We start from the raw sequence: 21,493 nt of genomic DNA on the forward strand, positions 1-21,493 counted from the left end.
AGCACCCAGACTGCGATCACATGACCACAGGGGGCTGCAACGGTTGGAACTTCGAGGGCCAGTCATAAGTACCACTCGTTCAGTGCCATTGTAAGTTCAAACAGTCACTGATAGAGTGGTTGTTAACTGAGGACCACCGGTATACAGTTCCTTGCAAGAAGAATCTTACAGCTGGACCATTTGAAAAATGATTCATTCTTTTAGATGAAGGAAGACTAGAGGAATATTTAATGCCTCAACCTATAAGAGATTCCAGAGAAATGGATGCTAACCTGAATAATTAATCCTGGATCAAAATTCACAACGTTAGAAATACTTTAAAGATCTTATAGTCATGGATAGATCCTTTTGACTCTGGGATGGCATATATTATCTTCCTTCAAAATAAGGAATATTTTATGAAATTTTAAAAAACAATTTCATGCCATTTTCTAATATTCTAGTACAGCCTTAGAACCTTATGTGACAGTGTTGGTTCAAAAAAAAAAGTAAGTATAAAAGTCATTTTTAAATAGGCAATATCCTACCATATTGCCAAACCTCATAAGATTTCTGCATTGTTACCTCAAATCCTTATGCTTTCAGTATTCAGGCCCCAACTTTCATAAGAGTTCAGGGGAAAACCCTGGAACCTCATGCGATTTGTGTGTATGTGTGTATGTGTAAATAAAATTTGAGGGGTCCAACTGATATTTGGGGATGTCACAGTGCCTTTAGGTGCTGCACTTCTGACCCAGTTTGGGGACTGGCATCTTAGAAGGTATGCAAAAGCAAAACAATAAATGGGCAATTTTCACAATGGACTATTCTCCACTGTTAAATGGAAGGACACAAGAGGAGAAACAGACCTGCAGCCTTGTTCTGTGTGGAGATTGGCTTTGAATTCAGAGGGCTTCAATGTGCCTCTCCTGCAGAAGATGGGGCTGTCAGTTTCCCGCTGCATAAAACTGTAGGGAGTGGCGAAACATTAGCCTGACGCTCTCATTTGCTGAATGTGGCCTGCAGAGAAGCCCAACCCTGGGTGCTTTGCAACACGGTCGTTTTGCTCTCCCAGCTGTGCTGGTGTCCGCTTTGATTTATTAACATGCTGGCCCACGTGAAATTTTAATTGTCCTATTTTTCTCCTAAGATACAGTGCACAGGGCAAAAAGGAGCCCATATACAGGGGAGATTTTTTTTATCTTTGCCTAAAAGGGCGCTATCCTGTTATTTTTCAAAATCTCTCTTTTTTATTCTGCTGACACTTATTTTTAATGAGCTCCCTTTGGAAGGCTGGCACTGAAATCTGTTTCCTCTCATTGTTGCTGGGTTATTAATAGTAGAACTGAGCTGGCAGTGTGCCCAGCGGTGTATATCATGGAATGGAGGGTGGGGGAAAGGTGGGAGAGGGAAGGATAAGAGAGGCAGAAGCATCTGCAGAGATAAAGGAAAACAATGTGGCTTCTTACTGTGGATTTCCTTATTACACCCACACCTCCTACCCGTGTGCCCAGTATCTGTCCATATAAATCAGCACGCCCCCACATTGTACAGGGATCAGGCCAGAACTGTTATTGGATTGACTGCTGGGGGAGGCAACAGCCAGGAGAGCAGAGATGCTTCATCCTGGAGGTAGCTCAACCTGAAGGTTGCCAAGGAGGAGCCCAACGTCTATACTAAATCATTCATCTCTACTACAACGGCTACAAGTGGGACTTGGAACAAAGCATTGCATTGTGGGCTCTGCTTCCTCTTTAGCATTCCAGTCGCACCACTCTATTCCACCCCCTCTTTCCTCCTCCTCCTCTATCTATTATTATTATTATTATTATTATTATTATTATTATTATTATTATTATTATTAAATTTGTATGTGTCCCAATGACTCTGGACAGTTCACAAGTAAAAATCATTAAAAACAAAGAAAAATTAATCAGAATAATCAGAATAAAAGATGGCAAAGATGACAAAAACTGGACAGGAATAGAAAAGAAATGCATTCAGATGACCCAAAGGGGGCTTCACTCATGTTTGTCAAATGCTTGGGTGAAGACCCAGGTCTCCAAGCCCCTTCAAAACACTAGCCAGGTGGGGGCTGTCCAGATCTCTGGGAGAGCCTCATCCCAGAGGGCAGGTATTTCTACAGAGAATGTGGACTTCCAGGATCCTGATAGATGCATTGTTTAACTGAAGGAACCTGAAATGCACCAACCCTACCAGATCAAATAGGCTGGGAGACAGGCAGTCCCTCAAATAACTGGGTCCTGTATAGGGCTTTATTTATTTGTTTATTTATTTTCTACTCCATTTTACTATTTTTATAAATAACTCAAGGTGGTGAACAAACCTCATACTCCTTCCTCCTCCTATTTTCCCCACAACAACAACCCTGTGAGGTGAGTTGGGCTGAGAGAGAGCAACTGGCCCAAGGTCACCCAGCCAGCTTTCAGGCCTAAGGCTGGACTAGAACTCTCAGTCTCCTGGTTTCTAGCTTGGTGCCTTAACCACTAGACCAAATTGGCAACCAGTGCAGCTTGCGAAGCAGTGGTGTTACATGGGCATGTCAAGGCATGCCCCTCACTACCTGCACTGCTGCATTCTGGATTAATTTAGGCTTCTGGGTGGTCTTCAAGGGCAGCCGCTTGTAGAACATGCTGCAGTAGTGAAGTAGTGAGATGAGCAAGGCATGAGTGACTGTCTGAAGGGCCTCCCAATCTAGGAAATGGCACAACCAATGCACCAGATGAAGCTATGCAAAGGCCTTCCTGGCCACAGCTGCCACCTGCTCATTGAACAGGAGCTCTGAATCCAGGAAAAAAACCAGATTGTGCACTACTCTTGAATGGGGAAGTGCAAACCTGTCCAAGATCAGAGATGGAACCTGGGTGGCCCAAATACTCTCAGACACTTGGTCTTGGTAGGATCGAGTCAGAGACAGTTCCTCCTTATCCAAACCCACACAGCCTCCAGGCTCTGGGACAGAACCTTGACAGCCTTACTTACTGTCAGTGTACCAATGATACCGAACCCCAGACTGGTTGACGACCTCACCCAACAGTTTCATGTAGATGTTGGAAAGGAGGAGAGAGAGAATAGAACTCTGCAGCACCCCAAAAACAAGGGGCCAGGGATAGATCTCTCCCTTCCAACCAACACCAACTGGAATGAGACCCAGAGAAAGGAAGAGAACCACTATCAAATGGTGTCCCCAATCCCCAGCCCATGGAGCTGGCTCAGAAGGATACCATGGCTGATGGTATTGAAAAACACTTAAAGATCAAGGAGTGCAGGAACAGATGCACCACCTCCATCCTGGCTCCACTACAAGTCATCTACAAGCTCCACCACAAGTTGTCCTCCTCCTCCTCCTCCTCCTCCTCCTCCTCCGGGCTTCATAAGCCACAGCACATCGTCTGAACACTGAAATGCCTTGGGAAGAAAGAATAATTCAAGTACTGGTGTACTACACTTTCATTGCCTGAAAAATGGGCCACCCTGATGTCTCCCCGGCATTAGATTGCTCCTGGAAGGCAGGGGATGCACCCTTCCATTATCTGTGAATCTCCTACAGCAAATTATTGAAGTGAGCCATGGATCTTTGGTGATCTGTAAATGTACCCCAGGTGGTCTGTATACAGGCACCAAAATAAACCTAGAAATGTTTTCTTTTAAATAGATGAAGTGTTGTGAGATCACAAAATCTCCTGAGGTGTTGGTGTTCTCACCTAAAATCTCCTGAGTGTTCTAAGAACAACACCGAAATCTTGTGAGAATTTGCAGCCTCGTAAGTTTTCAACTACATATTGTTAATTTTTAATGATTATATTTAATTTTGGACTTCTGTCGAGAAAATCTTGCGTGCTATGCTGACCACGAATACAGTGTTATTAACTCCTGGTTTACATGATAGGCTGCAAATAACTTTTAGGGACAATGTAGTGTTCCGTATAAAGGAAAAAGTTGGAAGCTACTTATAACAGAAGAGCTTTACCCCTGCAATTCTAGGACAGCTAGTAGTTGGAACAGAACATCTTTACAATGTGAGAAAGTAAGCTTCCTTCTATAGCTCTTCCTCCTGGTGATAGATGGACTTTCCCCCCCTACCATTATATTCTTCCAAGGTAGCAGAGAAGGTGCAGGCTTCAGTTGTCATTACTGCTGCAATGAATTCTACAAGATAGAGTAGCTATATGAAAATATAGTCTCTTTTGCCTATGCATCCTTCCCCCAACCTGATGGCTTCCAAATATACAAAGCCACCTAATTTCTAGCTAGTATAAAATATGGAATTGGCATACACTCAACTTGTGCAACTTTGCTAAATTAATTTCAGTGGGTGCCCACAAATTCTAATATCTGAAAATAAAGAGGATAAAATATTTCAATTTTCTGCACACTAGGCAGAGGGTTTTTTTTTTTTCAAATTTCTAACATGCCCCTCCAGATAATCTACTTTTTAGGACTTTTCATGTCTATATCTTTTCCCACGATACCCGATTTTACTTCTCAGTGATGGGACAATAGATGGTAGTTCAATAGCGGAATCCCTTACCAGGGTAGAGGAGAGTTTCCCTCCTTCCCTTGATGTGTTCAGGTAGACGCTGGACAGCCATTTGCAGGGAAGGTTTAATTAGGATTCAAGTACTGAGCTGAACCTGATAGCCAAAATGATTCCTTCCAACTCTATGATCTTATGATAAATGTAATCACCAATAGAGAGTGAGTATGAACATTCTTCAGGTTCTGTTCAATGCTTTGAGCAAAATCAGTCAGGCCTATCAGTACCATTTGACTTAAGGTCTCAAGTAATCAGAAAGTGCTCTTCAAGTATACAGCCCTTAACATTAGCCTACACATGCTTCAGAAGCAAGGTCTGGTATTGGTCTATGTGTGAAGAAATTTATGGCAATAAGCCTTATTTGTGGCAGAAGACTGTATGCAGATACTTTTCTCTTATACACGAATATCTGAAACACTGATGGTTATAGCATCAGCAATCTTCTGGAGTTTCCACTTGCATAAGAAATATCAAACCAGTATGGTGTAGTGGTTAAGAGGTTAGACTAGAACCCAGTTAAAGTCCAACATCAACTATGAAGTTCATTGGATGATTTTGTGTCAGTCACACTTTCTCAGTCCAACCTAACTCACAGGGTTGTTGTTATAGGGGAAAAATTGAAAGAAAAGATGCTATGCATGCTATCTTGAAGTAGAGATTGATTGATTGATCGATCCAATTTTTAAAAATCATAAAATTCAAAATATACCAAATGTGCATTCCTTTGAGCAATACTTGTACTAAATAATTGAGAGAAAGCACCTAAGCTCTGCAACTGATCTTATTTCTCCCAGGGGAAGGAGTGGTCACATGTCTCTCTTTTTCTACTTTCCTATTATTTCATGAACCAATATGGCCAATATGGTGGTGGCAAACAATAATGCTGATTAAGGAATCTGAGTTTGGAAATAATTGTTCACAACCTCTTGAAAAACAAGCAGAACAAAAATGTCCCCAAAGTATATTCCTAACTGTACAGATCATGAGTCAGGAAAAAATAGATACAGCAAATAAATAATTTGTCTGTAAAGTACAACTTAGTAATGTGAATGCTGTCTGTATCATTATTCTTTCTCAGCTCAATGTTCTGTGCAGACAGGTGTCTTTGGTTATATTTAAATCTGATTTGCTAACTGAGATATGAGTCTCATGAAAAGGAACTAAAATCTATTGCTGTTACTCTATAAAACTAGTGGGGGAAAGCAGGAAGCCCTGATGTAATGGGACATTCATATTATCTCAACGTAATTTAAAGAACAATATTGTCACATCATGCTCTCTTAAGGCAAAGGAAAACAGGCAACCACCTATAGATTTTTGATATTGTTCAAGGTGGCAGAAAAGGCCATGAACGAACTTGGGGCAAATATTTCCTCTTTGACTGTATGTTAATGAGAAGCAAAGGAGAAATACCATTTAGTTCTTTTTCAGCTTAAGCATCAAGATGACCTAAGCTGGACTTGATACTTACCTACTTCCCCTTCATGGTATTCCGTTTCAGAGTAAACAGAGTTACGCAGTGTGCAGAAGAATAGTAGGAAGTATTAAGCCAAAGAAAGTAAAAGCATAAGAAAAGAAAACTAAATCTAGTTTATACCACAACCATTCGCTATACTTCTCTATATCTTTCTGTCCTTGCAAACCATCCTTGTTTCTACCATGTCTATTAATTGATTTATATGTTGCCTTCTAGTCTTTAAACTTTTCATCTTTTTCTTTTGAGGAAGTCATCAACTCCAGCCAGCAAAAACTTTCTCAGTCTTCTCCTTCCTCTTGACCCATTTGCTCTTTCTTCATTTATGTGTTTGGTTTTGCTGGACTTGATGACCCATCTAAAGACTATTTCAAGCCAATTTTTGAGGACTAAATTACCATTCCATCTTTATTATCTTTCTCAAAGGGAAAGAAATGAAGAATACAGTAAATGTAGCCCCATTTCTTTCATTCCGAGTTAGCACGAAAGGGGCACTTTTGCAAAGCATTAAAATTTAACATGAGGTGGAAGAAAGATAGAAAATGTTTTTTATGTTTGAAAATAACTGTGATGTGGAGAGAGAGAGAATTCTGGTTTGATGCTCAAAAGTTCTTCAGCCTTGAGAGGTTTTTTTGTTCTTAAAAAAGCACTACAAACCACCAAAGCTATTTAAGAAAAAGAGCCAGTTATTTAATGCTGGAGGATCAGTTAGAATTTAATCCCCATAATTAATTATCATTATATTAGCAAGAAAGAAACAAAGATTTGAATGAGCACAACCAAATTAGACAATTATATGAAATTACAAATGCTGTTTGGGTAAACATTCATTCTCACAACTGTCTTTAATGCAACGACTTCAGAGTGTTATACCCCCCACCCACCCAGGTCTCATTCATGTGAGCACTTCACCATATGATAATGACAGTCCTACATGCAGACTGCCACATACAATAAAATGAGTATCATTCTGGAGAGTCATTGGGAACTGGAGAACATGACAAGCTAATAGAACAGAAGCTTTAAACCAGCTAGATTTTCTCTACAGCTCCAACACACCCAAAACACAGAGGGCTGGCAGGGATAATCATTAATCATTCTTTCTGGGGACCTGGTCAAGCAGAATAACCTTTTGTAGGTGGTATATAAATACACTTAACCTTTAAAAAGAAAGTTTAAGTGAGGACCAAAGGCAATGCAAAAGACCCTCACCCAAGAGAGAGATTCCCTAGTGGCCATTTCTCAACTCAAGCCCATCAGGAGAAACTCTCAAAATGACTTGGGGATCTTCTCCATTGATCCTCGTTTATCAAACTGACAGGGCTGTGCTGTCCACTAGACAAAGTGGGGGGGGGGGGGGAGGAGTGTGAAGACATAAGGGGGAAAAACACCTCTGAGGAGAATTCAAGGACAGATAAAATAATTATGGTTCACCTGCCTTGCTACCAATATGGTACTGGCTTTCTCCTGAAAGATCCAGTTTGGGGATCTTTTTCTTGTGACTATTTTCCAGTGATTTTTAGCACCTCAGCAAAGCCAGGCTTACCCAATTCTCATTCGAGGTCCTTTTCACAGATCAGAATCAAAGGTGAATGTTTAGGGAATAAAGACAGAAGAAAACCTAAGGGAAGGGCATGCTTCTTTTCATCCTGATCAGGTAGTCCTATGATTCCTACCTGGATTCATCAATTAGGCTTCAATAAGAGATTGTACTTTAGTGCACTTTTATCACTACAGTTTCTTCTTTGGTAGAAAGCAGTTGCTTGTTGTCTGACAAAATCTGACATGCTTCCACTGACCATTCTCTCAATGGAACAATCAAGTAACCTGTAGGGATCAGTCCCGGACCTCTTTGTCTGCAGGCTCAAAGGCGACAGATTTATACTTCTCTGGCTTCCTAATGGTGATCTTCTTTGTCCTGAAATGACCTTCTTGGCTTAAAGCTGCTCCCACACATTTTTATTTGTGCATCTCCTTGGTTTGTACAGAATAGCTTCTCCATCTTCATCATAGGCAGACAGGAAACCAACAGAAGAGAGGGGTTAGGGAAAACTGGATACCATAGTAACCTAGTTTACATTTCTCCAATTTCTTCTTCAGAAAGAAGCCCACTTTCAAAGCAGTCACTTTTCCCTGTGTGGTTGACAGGGCAACCATAACCCAAGTCAGAAGAAAATTATTGTCTGTACCTGCCCTTACTATAGTCCCTGAAGACCCAGTTAAATATACCTGGATCCCATTTATTTCCATTCCATTTACCTTCATCTGCTTTATTTAAGGAGCAATAGATATGCCCTATGAATAGAACAGAGATTTGCCATCATGCTCCTTTTATTTTATTTTATTTTATTTTATTGGTCTATTATATTTTGCTGGAAAGAATGAAAGAGGAAAGCCCCCTCGCTTTTTTAAAACTTTAAATTTTAATCAAGGAGCATGAGAAGACAGTAAAGAACACTGATGCTTTTAACCCTGAAACCTATAGAAGAGTTAATCTTGTAATTTATGAATGGGAAAGGGGGACTACAGAAAATTCCAGAGTGTATACCCCGGCATTTGCCCCAATGCATGGGGAACCACACTTGAGGCCAACTCTTCTATTATACAGCCTTTGCTCAATCCTTTGTGTTTGCAGGGCAGATATCTGAAATGGAAGCAGGGCTCCCTGCCATTTAAAGCTCTCCACAGACAAGGGATTAAATTGCAAAGAGACCCTTTGGGAGTGCAGCAGATTGCCAACTGCAGAAGTCATTCTCCAGTGCATGGAAATGAGCTATAAAATACTAGAGAGGAGACAGAGTCAAGAAGAATCATCTTGCTTAACCCTCCACATGTTTTAGATAGTATAAGGAATGAAACCTGAATAATATGTAAAATTATAGTGAATAATCTTAAAAGCTCTTGAATGTCTGCATCTTCTATCTGAAGACAAGAGAAATGCCAAAAGGAGAACAAGGTGGCCATTCTGCTCATGTCTTGAAACCTTATATGAAATGCCTTCTGTGCTCATAACTAGAAAACACACTCTTTCCTAATAAGTGTTAACTACTTCCAGTTCTGGCAGCTCAAATTAATAAAAAAGGCAAGAGTTGAAAATGCAAATTCTTGTTTTCATATATTGGCATAGCCAACATGTCCTTAGGACTATATAGCTGAATGGTATTGTTATACAGCTAAATGCTGCTGTTGTCATCTCTCTCTGCTCAAAATGTGGTGGCCCATTCAGGAAGGATATAGTAGGTACAATTTGATCTGTATAATGTTTTATAAACCAGCCATGCCAAACATCAAAGACCCTTGTTTACCATTTTGCAGTATGTTCCTTATCACCTGGGAAACCTATGGGGTTTTTGTTAGATTGAGTTCATATCACAGAATTCTCAAGATAGAAGGGGTCATTTATGCCTCTGAGCCCACCCTCATGCTCTAGGGAACTTCTACTCACAGATCATTGTCCTGTTGCCCAGAAGGATCATGTAAACTCTCATTTTATGATTTAGTACAATGTGTAAACCCAAATTTATAGAGCATATCCAAAAAGTTTAGCCCATAGTAGATCTTTAGGGCCAGAGACAGCATTCAGAGTTAAGCTGAAGATTTGATCTTCAAAATGGAAGGAAGGAAGCAACATCAAACAGAATTCGGAATCTGGGTTAGGCTAGAAGAGCTAAAGGAAGATTCTGTTTAAGCCAAATCTTTCTCTTTTTTTGATGCTACACTCTATATTCAGTGCCAGGGCAAAACTCCAGAGCATGTGAAAAGAGCACTCTTGTCATTGGGCAAAATATATTTCCTTCTTTTGTAGTAACTATCCCCTGCCCTACTATTCTTGGATCAAGACAGTGTTTCCAGTCTATAAATCATAGCATACAGGATGGCTTTGTTCCCAGCACTAATCTTGTTCAAAATTAATCACCAGGGTGAAAGTGAGTAACCAAAGAAGACAGATGGAACAAATGGCAGCAACACAGAAAGCCCTGAAATTCCTCGAAAACTAACACATTTTTTACATTCCAAAATGTTCATTAGTAGCGGCCCCCTAGAAATTGAGCAGCTGAATGATCTTTTTGGAGTTAGCTCCCTAGTCAACCATTTCATTTATCCAATAATAGGGCTGACATTATTAAAAGAAAAGGTGAACATCACCTTTATAGGAAACCAGTAGGTAGCTAATTCCCTGTGCATCTGTAAAAGTAACCAGGTATTTTTTAATGAAATGTCCTTGTTCTTCTAGGGTAATACTTAGATGCTGTAAAAGGTACCAGAGGTGAGTGCTGGAATAGGCTCAAACCCTGTTCGACATGACATTCCAAGGTCTCTCCTATCCAGCCATCGCAGGAGGGAACAAGCATAAATGATAAATCAGGTTCTGCCTCTAAGCTTTACATGGTTTATCTCTGATAAAACCATCCTGTAGAATATTTGAAAATGCTAGTGGAATATCCACAGAAAGTGTATTTTCATTTGTTCAATATTTTAGTAGGGATTTTCTTGTCAAAGTCCTTTTTTTTTTTTTTTTGGTGCTTTCAAGTCAATGTTGACTCCTGGCAACTGCCTGGACAAGTTCCTGTGGTTTTCTTGGCAAGATTTCAGAAGTGGTTTGCCATTGCCTGCTTCCTAGGGCAGAGTGAGAGTGACTGGATTTGTGCCTAAGGCAGGACTGGAACTCCCAGTCTCCAGCCTGATATCTTTAACCACTACACCAAACTGGCTCTGTCATAAATTATATACTTATTTCTTACTTGTTTACTGTTTCCTTTCACATAGCTAAATGAGTTTCCTGGAACTTACTGTTCAACAAGCATGTGTAAAATGGTAGTCTCAGAGATCTTTAACAATTAGGCTGAGTGGAAGCTGATGTCTTAAGACACTGTGAATATTGCAATACTTCCTAGGCCAAAACTATGGACAACCCCATTTCAGGTACAGTTTTGTTGATGAAAAGCCTCTTTATATTCATTAGAGACAGGTTAAAGCTTTGTCACCCACTTTTAATGGTATTCCAGTGTGCAATACTGTATTTTTAGCTTAGTAAAGGTAAAGGTTTCCCTTGACGTAAAGTCCAGTCGAGTCCGACTCTAGGGGGCGGTGCTCATCTCCGTTTCTAAGCCTTGGAGCCGGCGTTGTCCATAGGACACTTCCGGGTCATGTGGCCAGCATGACTCACGGAACGCCGTTACCTTCCCGCCGAAGCGGTACCAATTAATCTACTCACATTTGCATGTTTTCGAACTGCTTGGTGTGCAGGAGCTGGGATTAACAACGGGAGCTCACCCCGCCGCGCGGTTTCGAACCGCCGACCTTCCGATCGACAGCTCAGCGGTTTAACCCGCAGCGCCACCACGTCCCCTTTTTTAGCTTAGCTCAGTAGAAATGAAGTTACGAAACATGGCTTAGAATTACCTTAGCGCTTTTTTAAAAAAATCCTATGCAAATAAATCTAGGAGAAAATAAATCTGATGTGCAATTGCTCAGTGGACATAAAACAGGATTGAAGGAATCAGTTATGAAAATTATACCTTTGTCATTCCACTTAGAGAAAATGTTATCAGCTTAGTTTGGTATAGGATTTGTAATCATGCATTGATACTAATGGAAAAGGGAAAGTAGATCTGTCAGTTGCTGTTATGTGCGCTCCATTGCCCGTCTTGCTCCCTTCACAAATATAAAAAGTAAGAAATGAGTTTTCATATTCACTACTTGTTGCTCATTAGAAAACTTTTCCTCCAAATTTGTTTGAGAAAATCTGAGGAATAATCTGTAAAAGCCAATTGTACACCCATACAGAAATTTGAACAGTCAAGTTCATGAAAACTGAAAGCATAAATAGAACTGCTTTTTATAGCATAGATATACTCATTGACAAAGTAACACTTCTCTTAAACAACGTTTCATTGCTTGTGAGAAGTAGGATCCACAATTGTTTCCATGCTGCGTTTTTCTCTGAAATTCCCACTTTCTGATCTCTCCAATTCTGAAGATCATCCAGACAGTAGCATTGCTAAATGGCTGCATTCCCATGTTCCTGATATTGCCCTCTCATGCTTTTTAGATCTGACTTCTAGTGATGATGCTATAGCTGCAGCATGAGGTTGTCTAGTATGGACAGAAAACATATGATTAAAGTTTCTCCTAATTCCTGTACCTTTAATTAAAGCTTCTTGCTTGCACAAAGAGGTCACTCACTGCTCCTAGTTGAGCACAGCAGCAGGATGGCTGGTGAAAAGATTCTGTTAATTGCTTCTTATTGACAATAATGAAAATCTCCCCCTGCTTGTAGGAACAAAAACTGATTTTCAATAATTATGCTTTTCATTTCTATGTGGTAAAATAATGCTATTTGAATGAACATGGTAAGAAAAAAATCACAACAGGCAGTTAGTAACTGAAGCCCACTCATCTTCCAGGAACACAGCAACTAACACTGCATGGTAATTAAGAGGCCAGGCATCTGCTGTGGCCCTTAAAAAGGAAACAATAAAATAGGCTGAACTAAACAAACTTTTAAAGTAACAAGGAAAAGGTCTCTGTCGGAATGGACCTGACAGAAGTTGTTGAATCGGCCATGGGAGATACTGCGTCCATTTTTAAAAAACAGCCATTTAAAACCAGACTGCAGGTTCTCTACTGTTGGCTGAAGCTGCCAATTGGAAGCTTAAGGCTGACGACTGAACAGATACACCCCATGGCTAGAAGTGGACTTTTCTCCAGAGCCACCATTATTTTAATTTAAAATTTAATTTAGTTTAATTTAGTTTAATTTAATTATTTATTTTCCAAGAACAGACTACCTTTAATACATGATGTATTAAATAATACACTATGAGAAGGGATTTGAATGTCTGAGCTGAGGGCCAAAATCTCCACTATTATTTTAAAAAATTTTAAAAAGAAGAAAAACTACTAAAAACATTTCAGATAAATATTAGTTTCTAACCTCCCCTTTGTTGTATTCCAACTTTTAAACAAGCAGATGTTTCCAAACTTTGCAGTACAAGAACAGTGAACCAACCTAGGCTCAAGGTCAAGTAGTGTGCACATACATAGATGCACATTAATGAACAAAAAGAACTACATAACAATGTCCTGTCCAAACCATTAGAAAAATGAATCAGATTTTAATATATTCGCTTCCATCCCACATCACTCCCTGTCTTTACACCATTTCACTTCATTACCATTGCCTTTTTTTTCCTTTCCCAGCATTAAATGAGGGAATGCTAATGCATTTAAAGTAGCCAAGTCTTAAACATTACAAGGGGGAAAAAACATACCACTTCACAAAATGATGGTGTAGCACTTTATTTACAAGTCTGTTGCTTATTCTAAGCTTCCTAAAGCTTCATGTGTCAGAACCATTCACATTTCTATCTTCTATAACTTGAATATTGTTACACAATAAAACAATCTTTCTGCCACAAGAAAAACAATTTCTTGTGGCAGAAATTCTCACAGGTTGCAGTGCAATTTGCCCTGTGTTTAGGTTTCAGAGAATTTAAGTAGCACAATCCTGCAATGTCCGTATTCCATGTTGGTGGTCTCCTGATTATGAAATAAAAACCTGCTTGCCTTTAGAAAAGTAGCAGTGTAAATATGGGCACGCATTCAAAAAAATCTCAATATTTTAATGAGCATTGTTATTCCCTTAAATCCACTATCTGCCTTTATTTATGAAGAAATTCCTAATTTTGTGTCTGGGAGAACAGCAAGGAGCTGTTATAGTTACTGACTTAATAGAGGCTCATGACAGAAAGTCTAATGAAGAGTTTCATGATATAAATGTAATTGTAAAAAAAAGGGGGGAGGGGGAAGAAATAAAGATTGAAAAACTGTTTGCAGTAGTATGTGATGCAAGAGTTCATTTGTTTCCTCCTTCATGCACTAAACAAGAGCCTAATTAATACTGAACCTAGAAGGAAAAAGACAAGATTGACATAACATACTTTACATTTTTTGAAAGTTTGAAGAGCCTCTTCAGCTTTCTCTTTTAATGGTATTTTTGCAGGGTTTAAGTGGTTTTCATTAGACAGCCAATGCTACTAATTGCATTACCATATATTTTTTTAAAAAAACTTTGGAGATACAGATTAGCTTTAGACATTTCCAAAATAACCAGATTCACTTTCTAGCTGGAAATCTCTGGGCTTTCTTTAAACTGGAGACTCTCCTCTTTTGCACTTGCCCTGATTGATAGGGATGACATTGGTCACCTGGGCCATGAAGAGACTCTCCGTTGAAACAGCTTTCCAGATGCTGCTAAGACATTGTGGTTCTTAACACACAGGCTGGCAGAAGGTGACATAAACCTGACACATCACAGTCATATAGGTGAACAAGGTGGTCCCCAAGGGCACCAAGCTAAGTGGGGCACAAACTTCGTGTGAGAGAGAAAAAAAGATCAACTAAAAATTAATGTATTTTGGGTGGGGGTGGGGACACCAACTGCGGACAGCCCCTCTGAGTTCATCAGTGCCTGGCATCCAATGAAGTTAGTCACAAACACGTGTAGATTGACACTGCAGAGGCCTGCAGTTTTAGGATGGACAGAGTGGTTTGCTTCTCTGGCATTCTCCTTCCTTCCTGAGTGGGGCCAGGACTTCTCTAAGGCACTTGCAGTCTCTGTGGACCAGAAGTGCCCAGTCATTGAGAATATTTCTTTTTGAACATGGAAATATTAGAATGAAATTCAGTACATATGTTCAGAGAACTTTTTTTGGGGGGGTGGGGTTATTAAGAATGGCATAGGCTCTGTGACTCTTTTAGAAGCAGTAGGAAGAAAATGCAAATTACGTTAAAATGTGCTCTCTTTCCTTGAAAATGGAGATATTGCAATTAAACTAAATTGCACTGCATTGCAACTTAACTTGGTATGCATGCTAAAAGCAAGCATCTATCATCTTCTGCCTGGGTATATTGGTTTAAAGAGGGAAGGAAGAGAAGCAATGTGGAATACATGGTAATAGTATGTACAGATAGGTTTGCATGTTCAGAATGTGCTCTTGCCTTCCACAATGGAGCACAAAGTCAATCGTTCTCTTTTAAGAAACAAATATACTTTATTAAGTTCCTAACTATAACTTAATGGCAACTTTTGGGGTTTCCAGGTTGTATACCCCAGATGCAGAGTTTTAAAAATCTCATGCATTGTGACAGAAATAATCCAGCAACCAGTGCAGATCTTTAAGCACTGGAATAATGCATCCTCAAGTATACTGGCATCTGTATTCTGAACTACCTGAAGAATTGTCTAGCAGTCACAACTGGTTAAAGTTGCTCCAGGCCAGAAGACAAGAGACAATGCCCATGCCAGAAGGCTACAGACAAAATTGGAAATGGGGACCCCAAAGACATTCATTCTAATTTTTTAGCGTAGAGGTAGACAACTTGTTGGGAGGAGGGTCACAGTAGGCAGAGCAGTAATGCAAAATGGGCACCCCTGGGTCACATACAAGCAGATGGCTCATATTTTTCCAGCTTTAGAAGGAGGAGGAAGATTTCTTAAAAAGGGTGTCATGTCTATTTTAGTGGACAATGCTACCATTTTATGTGAGTCTCTTATCTCTGAATGGCACAAAACTGTGTCACCAATTTCTGGCAATCACACCAATGAAATTCTTTGGCCCACCCAAGGGATGTTTATAGGGATTGCATATGAATGTGAGGCTGTGGGTAGCTCACCCCATTTTAGGAGAAATTGAGTCCTATCTAGAATAAGTGGGATACTCTACTCTTTCTGGCAACAATTTGGTTAGTTTAGAAAGGCTTACATTTCTTGGAGATTTTTTGGATATGATAACAATCTTGAATACCCAAAAGAATGTTACAAAGAAGTCAAGAGCTGTTATCCTTTGTCAAGACACAGAATAAAGGATTTAAGTTACAGGACGGTGGAGTCTATGTTAGAAAAAGCTTCCTAACCATAAGAGCATATTTGACAATGAAACCAAGTACAGAGAAGATGGTAGCATCTTCTTTACTGCATGTTTTCAGTAGACAGCCATTTTTCAGGATACTTTAGTCTAAACTCCTACACTGAACAGGGAGTTGGACTCAGTGGTTTAAATGACTTCTTCCAATTCAATGTTTCAACTATTGCTTCTATTGGACTTCGCTCAGTGTCAGCTCTTCAAGGTAGGCCAGGTCAGGAAACAGACTTGACAAGAAATACTGGAACTCTACTTTATTGATATAGGCTATAGTAACAGAATCTTGAAAGCCTGACAGTGATAGTTTTTCCTTCTATCCTTCTTATACCAAAGAGAGTCAAGGTGGGGTCACTTTAAGTTTTTTTCTAATGCCGTCTCCCCTTTCTGGGCTTAATTCATGTTTTGCTAACAGTCTCTCCATATCTCCTCCAAGGTAATCTCTCTGGTTTTCTACACTCAACCCAGAAGCTAGTTTAAGATTACATAATTTATAATAGTTCTACCCATAGGGCACATTTATTATACTGTATAATGGGGTTAACCCATTGGAGCAAACATGACACACAGTGGAATTCCTATGCAGAAGTAACTTTCAACAGAGCTGTAATGAATAAAGGAGATGACCTTGACTTTGATATGCAGGAACCATTCCATAAGCAAAGAGGGTTAAGCATTACAAGGATGCATTACAAGTGATTCAGGCAGACTACTCCCTAGTTCACTGGAGTATAAGAAAAAGGGGAGGTAAAGCACAATCAGGCTTGCAAGACTCTGTTATTATAGCCTATCTCAATAAAGTATAGTTCTGGCTTCCATGTGGAGTTGCTTTTTTCATCTGGTTTACCTAGTGGGCTAACATCAATCTAACAGAACTTCAACTCTCTTTCAAGAGAAGCCGAAGATCTTACCTTTATTAGGGTAGATGGCTTCCAATCCTCAAGGCACTCCATTGTCTGCAGAGGACCCTGCTGCAGGTTTGTTGCAACACCAACAACCGGTGGATTTATGAATAACTAACCTGCAAAATTCCATGATATAACTAAGACAGCAATTCAGACAGAATTTACCTCAACCAGCAGCAGCACAGTAGCCTGCAGCACAGCCCGCATTTCTGTGTTCTCATGGCAGTTTGCCAGAGGCGTTTGAAGCAGACCAAGACCAGTTCTGACCTTCATGACTCAGTATGTCAGCCAGTGGAGTTTCCCAAAGATTGCACCAAAGTGACTTTTGTGGTGAGTTTGCTGAAAGAAGGGGCAGCCAAATAGGCCATACTCAGTGAGGGCAATGATTTGGTGCTAGATAATTATCAAAAAAATATGCAAAGACTTAGCATTTCCTTTGATGATTCAGTGATTCGCCAACCATGAAATTCACAGACTGAAACAAGATCAACATAGAGTGTGGGCATGTTAATATGTTTTCTACTACAGATTAAGGTTACTATGGTAACTAATCATTTTGGCCGGGTGAAGAGGTTGAATTTAATTGTCCCCTTTTCACGTGTTAATGGTTGCATTGCCTAAGGGAGGAACTTGCCTGGACTTGTTTTAGTTTTCAGTTTCCCTTCCGTGTAGGCTTGCAGAGAATATGCAGCTGAGAGAGATCTCTCCTCTCAGCAAACAGCCTTTAAATATGTTTGTTTTCTGTAAATAAAATTATTTTTATAGAAATGCCTGGTGTGTGACTTTTCTGATCTCTCCTGGGCCAAAGGCTTTCTAGCACTCTGCCAACAGGTTATAGGCCCAGTAAGCAGCCCAGTAAACCCAGTAAGCCCAGTAAAACCCAGAGAGAATAGAGAGATCAGCTCCACACCTCATGCACAATTTAAAGGCAGGTAGCAAAGACCTGTGAAGATTTTCTTTGGAGCCGCCTGGAGATTTTCCAGCAACTGCCGGTCTACAGGACAAAGAAGCCAGCTGAGGTGACTTGCAAAAGAAGGAAGAAGCCATGGCTACCTCCCAGCCCTCAGCGATGCCTCTGGAGCGCCTATCAGAGACCAGCCATTTGAATTGGGCCCTGAAGATGGAGATGTATCTTCACAGAGAGAACCTTTGGCTGCCAATTGGTGAGCAAACCCCCCAAAATCCCAGTGCTGAATGGCTTAGACAGGATGAGCGGGCTAGAGCCACCATTATCCTGGGAGTTGAGGACAATCAGCTAGTCCACGTGCAAGGTATGCAGTCTGCAAAGGAACTTTGGGATGCTTTGAGAGACTTGTATGTAAAGGCAACAGCAGGGAGTAAAGTTACCCTGACAAAAAAACTGTACAAAGCCTACCTTGCAGAAGGAGATAGCCTTCCTGAGCACCTGCATTATATTCAGCAGCTGTTTGTTGAGTTGCAGGAGAGAGGAATGGAATTTACACCTCTCACAAAATCCTATATCCTCCTGTCCTCACTGAATGAAACGTGGGACATGCTGATTTCTACCCTGGAGGCTATGCCTGAAGCACACCTCACCCCATCGTATGTTACATAGCGCTTACTCGCTGAATTTGAGAAGAGAGAGGAAAGATCCCCCCCCCCATCTCTTCTGGAAAGCTGCAGTACCAGAAAACAAGGGAAAAGAAGGGAAAGGAAGCTGAGGCCACAGCGCTAGCCAGCCAGCGATGCTTCACTTGTGGTTCAGCTGGACATTTGCAGAAAGACTGTGCCTTGAGACCCAAGAGTAGAAAGACAGAGAAGAAGAACACAAGGGCAACACAGAAGAAGGCTCTTCAGACAACCCAAATTGCACAGGTTGCTGAGAAGGGTAATTCTGATGTATGGGTGTTAGATTCTGGGGCCAATTGTCATTTATGTAATTGTAAAAGCTCTTTTGTGTCACTGTCTAAAACTGAAAGACAAAGTGTATCTTTGGCTGATGGGTCTGTGACCAAAATTATGGGACAAGGTGACTTGTATTTATCCTGCTTGGGAGAAACTGTAAAAGGTGTGTTGTATGTGCCAAATTTACAATCAAACCTTTTATCTGTGGCACAATTGGCTGCAACAGGGTATGTCATAACATTTAAGAAAAATGGTTGTGAGATACATAAACATGGAAAATTGTGTGCTGCTGGTATGTTAAAAGACTCCTTGTACATTGTGCAAAATGCAAGGAAGCCAAGCTGCAAGGCTGCAGTTGGCAACACTCCATATCATGATCAATGTGTACACCTGATGCACAGGAGATTTGGTCATGCTAATTTCAAGTATATAGCACAAATGCCACAGCTGTGTGCTGACCTAAAGATAAAACACTGTGACAAATACTTAGATTGTGTAGTTTGCAAAGAATGCAAAACACTAAAAGCTCCTGTGAGTAAGCACAGTGACAGAGTTACAACTAGACCTTTGGAAATTGTACACTCTGACATTACGGTCCTTTTGCTCCAAGTCTTGGACAAGCGAGGTATGCAATGACCACTCAAGATACACATTTATCTCCATCTTAAAACACAAAGATGAGGCATTTGAGAAATTTAAAGTTTTTGTGACATGGGCAAATGGAAAATTCCCTAGGCCTGTATCTGCACTCCAATGTGATAGAGGAGGAGAGTACTTTTCTCATAAATTCAAAAGGTTCCTAGTGGAAAAGGGGATAGAACAAATTCTTTCTAACCCTTACAGCCCTCAGCAAAATGGTGTTGCTGAAAGAAAGGGCAGAACCTTGCAAAATGCAATGGAATGCATGCTTAAAGATTCACATTTATCTTTCAAGTATTGGGGAGAGGCCATATCTACTGCCTGTTAGGTACAAAACAGATTGTATAACTCTGTGATTCAGGACACTCCATTCCATTTGTTTTATGGTGTGAAACCAAAGGTAAACCATCTTAGAGTGTTTGGTAGCACTGCTTGGGTTCATATTCCAAAACAACAGAGTTGTTCACCACTATGACATTCCAACTGCATTTCTCTATGGTGATTTAGACCACAAATTATATATGCAGCAACCCCCTGGCTATGAAAAAGGGGAGAATCTGGTCTGTGAACTGCAGAAGTCAATCTATGGGTTAAAACAAGCTGCTAGATCCTGGAACCAAAAATTAGATGAAAAACTGCAGAATTTTGGTTTTGAAAAAGGAAAAGCAGATCCATGTGAAAAAAAGACAAACAAGGCTGTATGTATCCATGCATTTATGTTGATGATTTGCTGCTGTTCACACCAACAGAAAAACAAAGGCTTGATTTTGAAGCCTGCATGAAAAGCCATTTCACATTAAAAAGCCTTGGAACTGTAACACATTACCTAGGTTTGGAAATACACAGGGAGAAGGATGGTAGCTTTCTGTTCAACCAACATAGTAAAATTCAAAAGCTCCTAGAGGATTTTAATATGCAAGACTGTAAACCAGTCTCTACTCCGATGATAACAGATTTTCAGAAAGATATAGGAGAAACTCAATTAACTGAGGCAGAGAAATATAGATCTGCAATTGGAAGCTTACTGTACATTGCAAATCACTCTCGCCGAGATATCTCAAATTCTGTGGCCATTTTAAGTAGACAGGTAGAGAAGCCTACATCTACTGGAAAAGCAGCATTGAAGAGGTTAATGAGGTATTTGCAAGGAACCAAGAATTATTGCCTGAAGCTAAATGCCTCTGGAACAGAGAAATTGCAGGCTTTTGCCGATTCTGACCGGGGAGCAGATGTCAGTGACAGGAAATCCACTTCTGGGATTTTAATTCAATTTGCTGGGTCTAGCTTAGGCTGGCATTCTAGAAAGCAAACATTTGTTGCTCTTTCCACTGCAGAAGCAGAGTTTTATTCTCTAACACAAACCTGTAATGAGGTTATATGGTTTAAACATTTGTTAAAAGACATAGGCATGGAAGTGAACCAGCCTATAACTGTTTATGAGGATAATCAAGCTTGCATTGCTATGGCCAAATCTGAAGCCTGCAAAAATAGGACAAAACATATCGATATTAGATATCAATATATCAAAGATATGATAAGCAAAAGTTGGACACGGTGGCGCTGAGGGTTAAACCGCTGAGCTGCTGAGCTTGCTGATTGGAAGGTCGGCGGTTCAAATCCGTGTGACAGGGTGAGCTCCCGTTGCTAGTCCCAGCTCCTGTCAACCTAGCAGTTCGAAAACATGCAAATGTGAGTAGATTAATAGGTACCGCTTCAGCGGGCAAGTAACGGTGTTCCGTTTAGTCATGCCGGCCACATGACCACGGAAGGACAAACGCCGGCTCTTTGGCTTGAAACGGAGATGAGCACCACCCCCTAGAGTCGGACATGACTGGACTTAATGTCAAGGGAAACCTTTACCTATACTTATGATAAGCAAAGGAGAAATAATGTTGAAATATTGTGAATCAAAAGACATGATTGCTGATATTTTAACAAAACCTCTTGCTGTACCAAGACACAAAGAGTTCACAAAGCAAATTGGTTTGCATCTTATTCTGTAGTATAAAAAGGGGAGTGTTAATATGTTTTCTACTACAGATTAAGGTTACTATGGTAACTAATCATTTTGGCCGGGTGAAGAGGTTGAATTTAATTGTCCCCTTTTCACGTGTTAATGGTTGCATTACCTAAGGGAGGAACTTGCCTG

Source organism: Candoia aspera, chromosome 2 (genome assembly GCF_035149785.1).
Source record: "Candoia aspera isolate rCanAsp1 chromosome 2, rCanAsp1.hap2, whole genome shotgun sequence".
Taxonomy (NCBI): domain Eukaryota; kingdom Metazoa; phylum Chordata; class Lepidosauria; order Squamata; family Boidae; genus Candoia; species Candoia aspera.